Source organism: Scyliorhinus canicula, chromosome 27 (genome assembly GCF_902713615.1).
Source record: "Scyliorhinus canicula chromosome 27, sScyCan1.1, whole genome shotgun sequence".
NCBI classification, from domain to species: Eukaryota; Metazoa; Chordata; class Chondrichthyes; order Carcharhiniformes; family Scyliorhinidae; genus Scyliorhinus; species Scyliorhinus canicula.
Genome location: NC_052172.1, coordinates 7,015,076 through 7,022,843, shown reverse-complemented (window position 1 = coordinate 7,022,843; position 7,768 = coordinate 7,015,076).

Here is a 7,768-nt window from a genome sequence, read left to right as displayed (position 1 = left end):
CCCTGGCACTGTGAGGCAGCAGTGTTAACCCGGGTCCTTGACACTGTGAGGCAGCAGTGTTAACCCGGGTCCCTGGCACTGTGAGACAGCAGTGTTAACCCGGGTCCCTGACACTGTGAGACAGCAGTGTTAACTCGGGTCCCTGGCACTGGGAATCAGCAGTGTTAACCCGGGTCCCTGGCACTGTGAGGCAGCAGTGTTAACCCGGGTCCCTGGCATTGTGAGACAGCAGTGTTAACCTGGGTCCCTGGCACTGTGAGACAGCAGTACTAACCCGGGTCCCTCGCACTTTGAGACAGCAGTGCTAACCCGGGTCCCTGGCACTGTGAGGCAGCAGTGTTATCCGGGGACCCTGGCACTGGGAATCAGCAGTGTTAACCCGGGTCCCTGGCACTGTGAGACAGCAGTGTTAACCCGGGTCCCTGGCATTGTGAGACAGCAGTGTTAACCCGGGTCCCTGGCATTGTGAGACAGCAGTGTTAACCCGGGTCCCTGGTACTGTGAGACAGCAGTGTTAACCCGGGTCCCTGGCGCTGTGAGACAGCAGTGTTAACCCCGGTCCCTGGCACTGTGAGACAGCAGTGTTAACCTGGGTCCCTGGCACTGTGAGACAGCAATACTAACCCGGGTCCCTCGCACTGTGAGACAGCAGTGTTAACCTGGGTCCCTGGCACTGTGAGACAGCAGTGTTAACCCGGGTCCCTGGCACTGTGAGACAGCAGTGTTAACCCGGGTCCCTGGCATTGTGAGACAGCAGTGTTAACCCGGGTCCCTGGCGCTGTGAGACAGCAGTGTTAACCCGGGTCCCTGGCACTGTGAGACAGCAGTGTTAACCCGGGTCCCTGGCACTGTGAGGCAGCAGTGTTAACCCGGGTCCCTGGCACTGTGAGACAGCAGTGTTAACCCGGGTCCCTGGCACTGTGAGACAGCAGTGTTAACCTGGGTCCCTGGCACTGTGAGACAGCAGTACTAACCCAGGTCCCTGGCAATGTGAGACAGCAGTGTTAACCCGGGTCCCTGGCACTGTGAGACAGCAGTGTTAACCCGGGTCCCTGGCACTGTGAGGCAGCAGTGTTAACCCGGGACCCTGGCACTGTGAGACTGCATTGTTAACCCGGGTCCCTAGCACTGTGAGACAGCAGTGTTAACCCGGGACCCTGGCACTGTGAGACAGCAGTGTTAACCCCGGTCCCTGGCACTGTGAGACAGCAGTGTTAACCTGGGTCCCTGGCACTGTGAGACAGCAGTACTAACCCGGGTCCCTCGCACTGTGAGACAGCAGTGTTAACCTGGGTCCCTGGCACTGTGAGACAGCAGTGTTAACCCGGGTCCCTGGCACTGTGAGACAGCAGTGTTAACCCGGGTCCCTGGCATTGTGAGACAGCAGTGTTAACCCGGGTCCCTGGCGCTGTGAGACAGCAGTGTTAACCCGGGTCCCTGGCACTGTGAGACAGCAGTGTTAACCCGGGTCCCTGGCACTGTGAGGCAGCAGTGTTAACCCGGGTCCCTGGCACTGTGAGACAGCAGTGTTAACCCGGGTCCCTGGCACTGTGAGACAGCAGTGTTAACCTGGGTCCCTGGCACTGTGAGACAGCAGTACTAACCCAGGTCCCTGGCAATGTGAGACAGCAGTGTTAACCCGGGTCCCTGGCACTGTGAGACAGCAGTGTTAACCCGGGTCCCTGGCACTGTGAGGCAGCAGTGTTAACCCGGGACCCTGGCACTGTGAGACTGCATTGTTAACCCGGGTCCCTAGCACTGTGAGACAGCAGTGTTAACCCGGGACCCTGGCACTGTGAGACAGCAGTGTTAACCCGGGTCCCTGGCACTGTGAGACAGCATAAGAACATAAGAACATAAGAACTAGGAGCAGGAGTAGGCCATCTGGCCCCTCGAGCCTGCACCGCCATTCAATGAGATCATGGCTGATCTTTTGTGGACTCAGCTCCACTTTCCGGCCCGAACACCATAATCCTTAATCCCTTTATTCTTCAAAAAACTATCTATCTTTACCTTAAAAACTTGTAATGAAGGAGCCTCAACTGCTTCACTGGGCAAGGAATTCCATAGATTCACAACCCTTTGGGTGAAGAAGTTCCTCCTAAACTCAGTTCTAAATCTACTACCCCTTATATTGAGGCTATGCCCCCTAGTTCTGCTGTCACCCGCCAGTGGAAACAACCTGCCCGCATCTATCCTATCTATTCCCTTCATAATTTTAAATGTTTCTATAAGATCCCCCCTCATCCTTCTAAATTCCAACGAGTACAGTCCCAGTCTACTCAACTTCTCCTCATTATCCAACCCCTTCAGCTCTGGGATTAACCTAGTGAATCTCCTCTGCACACCCTCCAGCGCCAGTACGTCCTTTCTCAAGTAAGGACCCTGGCACTGTGAGACTGCATTGTTAACCCGGGTCCCTAGCACTGTGAGACAGCAGTGTAAACCGGATCCCTGGCACTGTGAGGCAGCAGCGTTAACCCGGGTCCCTGGCACTGTGAGACAGCAGTGTTAACCCGGGTCCCTGGCACTGTGAGACAGCAGTGTAAACCGGATCCCTGGCACTGTGAGGCAGCAGTGCTAACACGGGACCCTGGCACTGTGAGACAGCAGTGTTAACGCATGTTTCTGGCGCTGTGAGACAGCAGTGTTAACCCGGGTCCCTGGCACTGTGAGGCAGCTGTGCTAACCCATGTCCGTGACACTGTGAGACAGCAGTGTAAACCCGGGTCCCTGGTGCTTAGACTTAGACTTAGAACAGTACAGCACAGAACAGGCCCTTCGGCCCTCGATGTTGTACCGAGCAATGGTCACCCCACTCAAACCCACCCTATACCCGTAACCCAACCCCACTTTTTAAGACACTACGGGCAATTTAGCATGGCCAATCAACCTAACCCGCACATCTTTGGACTGTGGGAGGAAACTGGAGCACCCGGAGGAAACCCACGCACACACGTGGAGGACGTGCAGACTCCGCACAGACAGTGACCCAGCAGGGAACCGAACCTGGGACCCTGGAGCTGTGAAGCATTTACGCTAACCACCATGCTACCGTGCTGCCCCGTTTTTGTTTATAAAAGGACTGTGAGACAGCAGTGTTAACCCGGGTCCCTGGCACTGAGGGCAGCAGTGTTAACCCGGGTCCCTGGCACTGTGAGACAGCAGTGTTAACCCGGGTCCCTGGCACTGTGAGACAGCAGTGTTAACGCAGGTCCCTGGCACTGTGAGACTGCAGTGCTAACCCAGGTCTCTGGCACTGTGAGACAGCAGTGTTAAGCCGGGTCCCTGCCACTGTGAAGCAGCACTGCTAACCCGGGTCCCTGACACCGTGAGACAGCAGTTTTAACCTGGGTCCCTGGCACTGTGAGACAGCAGTGTTAACCCGGGTCCCTGGCACTGTGAGGCAACAGTGTTAACCCGGGTCCCTGGAACTCTGAGGCAGCCGTGTTAACCCGGGTCACTGGCACAGTGAGACAGCAGTGCTAACCCGGGTCCCTGGCACTGTGAGACAGCAGTGCTATCCCGCGTCCCTGGCACTGTGAGACAGCAGTGTTAAACCGGGTCCCAGGCACTGTGAGACAGCTGTGTTAAGCCGGGTCCCTGGCACTGTGAGGCAGCAGTGCTAACCCAGGTCCCTGGCACTGTGAGACAGCAGTGTTAACACGTCTCCCTGGCACTCTGAGACAGCAGTGTTAACCCGGGTCCCTGGCACTGTGAGGCAGCTGTGTTAATCCGGGTCTCTGGCACTGTGAGACAGCAGTGTTAACCCGTGTCCCTGGCACTGTGAGACAGCAGTGTTAACCCGGGTCCCTGGCACTGTGAGGCCGCAGTGCTAATGTGGCTCCTTGGCACTGTGAGGGGGCAGTGTTAATCCGGGTCTCTGGCACTGTGAGACAGCAGTGTTAACCCGGGTCCCTGGCACCGTGAGACAGCAGTGTTAACCAGGGTCCCTGGCACTGTGAGACAGCAGTGTTAAACAGGGTCCCTGGCGCTGTGAGACAGCAGTGTTAACCCGGGTCCCTGGCACTGTGAGACAGCAGTGTTAACCCGGGTCCCTGGCACTGTGAGGCAGCAGTGTTAACCCGGGTCCCTGGCACTGTGAGACAGCAGTGTTAACCCGGGTCCCTGGCACTGTGAGACAGCAGTGTTAACCAGGGTCCCTGGCACTGTGAGACAGCAGTACTAACCCAGGTCCCTGGCAATGTGAGACAGCAGTGTTAACCCGGGTCCCTGGCACTGTGAGACAGCAGTGTTAACCCGGGTCCCTGACACTGTGAGACAGCAGTGTAAACCGGATCCCTGGCACTGTGAGGCAGCAGCGTTAACCCGGGTCCCTGGCACTGTGAGACAGCAGTGTTAACCCGGGTCCCTGGCACTGTGAGACAGCAGTGTAAACCGGATCCCTGGCATTGTGAGGCAGCAGTGTTAACCCGGGTCCCTGGCGCTGTGAGACAGCAGTGTTAACCCAGGTTTCTGGCACTTTGAGGCAGCAGTGCTAACACGGGACCCTGGCACTGTGAGACAGCAGTGTTAACCCATGTTTCTGGCGCTGTGAGACAGCAGTGTTAACCCGGGTCCCTGGCACTGTGAGGCAGCTGTGCTAACCCATGTCCGTGACACTGTGAGACAGCAGTGTAAACCCGGGTCCCTGGTGCTTAGACTTTGACTTAGAACAGTACAGCACAGAACAGGCCCTTCGGCCCTCGATGTTGTACCGAGCAATGGTCACCCCACTCAAACCCACCCTATACCCGTAACCCAACCCCACTTTTTAAGACACTACGGGCAATTTAGCATGGCCAATCCACCTAACCCGCACATCTTTGGACTGTGGGAGGAAACTGGAGCACCCGGAGGAAACCCACGCACACACGGGGAGGACGTGCAGACTCCGCACAGACAATGACCCAGCAGGGAACCGAACCTGGGACCCTGGAGCTGTGAAGCATTTACGCTAACCACCATGCTACCGTGCTGCCCCGTTTTTGTTTACAAAAGGACTGTGAGACAGCAGTGTTAACCCGGGTCCCTGGCACTGTGAGGCAGCAGTGTTAACCCGGGTCCCTGGCACTGTGAGACAGCAGTGTTAACCCGGGTCCCTGGCACTGTGAGACAGCAGTGTTAACGCGGGTCCCTGGCACTGTGAGACAGCAGTGATAACCCAGGTCTCTGGCACTGTGAGACAGCAGTGTTAAGCCGGGTCCCTGCCACTGTGAAGCAGCACTGCTAACCCGGGTCCCTGACACCGTGAGACAGCAGTGTTAACCTGGGTCCCTGGCACTGTGAGACAGCAGTGTTAACCCGGGTCCCTGGCACTGTGAGGCAGCAGTGTTAACCCGGGTCCCTGGAACTCTGAGGCAGCCGTGTTAACCCGGGTCACTGGCACAGTGAGACAGCAGTGCTAACCCGGGTCCCTGGCACTGTGAGACAGCAGTGCTATCCCGCGTCCCTGGCACTGTGAGACAGCAGTGTTAAACCGGGTCCCTGGCACTGTGAGACAGCTGTGTTAAGCCGGGACCCTGGCACTGTGAGGCAGCAGTGCTAACCCAGGTCCCTGGCACTGTGAGGCAGCAGTGTTAACACGTCTCCCTGGCACTGTGAGACAGCAGTGTTAACCCGGGTCCCTGGCACTGTGAGGCAGCTGTGTTAATCCGGGTCTCTGGCACTGTGAGACAGCAGTGTTAACCCGTGTCCCTGGCACTGTGAGACAGCAGTGTTAACCCGGGTCCCTGGCACTGTGAGGCAGCAGTGCTAATGTGGCTCCTTGGCACTGTGAGGGGGCAGTGTTAATCCGGGTCTCTGGCACTGTGAGACAGCAGTGTTAACCCGGGTCCCTGGCACCGTGAGACAGCAGTGCTATCCCGCGTCCCTGGCACTGTGAGACAGCAGTGTTAACCCGTGTCCCTGGCACTGCGAGGCAGCTGTGTTAATCCGGGTCTCTGGCACTGTGAGACAGCAGTGTTAACCCGTGTCCCTGGCACTGTGAGGCAGCAGTGCTAACGTGGGTCCCTGGCACTGTGAGGCAGCAGTGCTAATGTGGCTCCTTGGCACTGTGAGGCAGCAGTGTTAATCCGGGTCTCTGGCACTGTGAGACAGCAGTGTTAACCAGGGTCCCTGACACTGTGAGGCAGCAGTGTTTACCCGGGTCCATGACACTGTGAGGCAGCTGTGTTTACCCGGGTCCCTGACACCGTGAGACAGCAGTGTTAACCTGGGTCCCTGGCACTGTGAGACAGAAGTGTTAACCCGGGTCCCTGGCACTGTGAGGCAGCAGTGTTAACCCGGGTCCCTGGAACTCTGAGGCAGCCGTGTTAACCCGGGTCACTGGCACAGTGAGACAGCAGTGCTAACCCGGGTCCCTGGCACTGTGAGACAGCAGTGTTAACACGTCTCCCTGGCACTGTGAGACAGCAGTGTTAACCCGGGTCCCTGGCACTGTGAGGCAGCAGTGCTAATGTGGCTCCTTGGCACTGTGAGGGGGCAGTGTTAATCCGGGTCTCTGGCACTGTGAGACAGCAGTGTTAACCCGGGTCCCTGGCACCGTGAGACAGCAGTGCTATCCCGCGTCCCTGGCACTGTGAGACAGCAGTGTTAAACCGGGTCCCTGGCACTGTGAGAGAGCAGTGCTAACCCGGGTCCCTGGCACTGTGAGACAGCAGTGTTAACCCGTGTCCCTGGCACTGCGAGGCAGCTGTGTTAATCCGGGTCTCTGGCACTGTGAGACAGCAGTGTTAACCCGTGTCCCTGGCACTGTGAGGCAGCAGTGCTAACGTGGGTCCCTGGCACTGTGAGGCAGCAGTGCTAATGTGGCTCCTTGGCACTGTGAGGCAGCAGTGTTAATCTGGGTCTCTGGCACTGTGAGACAGCAGTGTTTACCCGGGTCCCTGGCACTGTGAGACAGCAGTGTTTACCCGGGTCCCTGGCACTGTGAGACAGCAGTGTTAACCCGGGTCCCTGGCACTATGAGACAGCAGTGTTAACCCGGGTCCCTGACACTGTGAGACAGCAGTGTTAACCCGGGTCCCTGGCACTGTGAGGCAGCATTGTTAACCCGGGTCCCTGGCACTGTGCGACAGCAGTGTTAACCCGGGTCCCTGGCACTGTGAGGCAGCAGTGTTAACCCGGGTCCCTGGCTCTATGAGACAGCAGTGTTAACCCGGGTCCCTGGCACTGTGAGGCAGCAGTGTTTACCCGGGTCCATGACACTGTGAGGCAGCTGTGTTTACCCGGGTCCATGACACTGTGAGGCATCAGTGTTAACATGGGTCCCTGGCACTGAGACAGCAGTGTTAACCCGGGTCCCTGGCACTGTGAGACAGCAGTGCTAACCCGTGTCGCTGACACTGTGAGGCAGTAGTGCTAACCACTGTGCGACCGGGTTATTGAGCAACTTCGGTATTGCTGCTAATCTCCATCGCATGTGTCTCTTTCTCTGATCCTGCTTTGATGTTTCGGAATAATCTGAAATAATGGGTCTGTTGCTAAAATACCAGCTGTTTTGTATTTCTATTTAATATTGGTGCGGTTTCATTTCTTACTTGTGGTGACTCCTGAGGCCTTTGGCCTGACTCAGGATCAGAAATGCACAGGGACTCCTGGAGTGATTCATCAATGAAATATTGTTCATTTCCAGTGGACCTTACGTTCCTCAATAAAATTTTTGAGAACGGTGAATTCTGATCTGCTCTGAAGAAAGGTCATTGATCTGAAACTTTAACTCTGTTTCTCTCTCTCCGCAGACGCTGCCTGACTTGCTGAGTTTTTT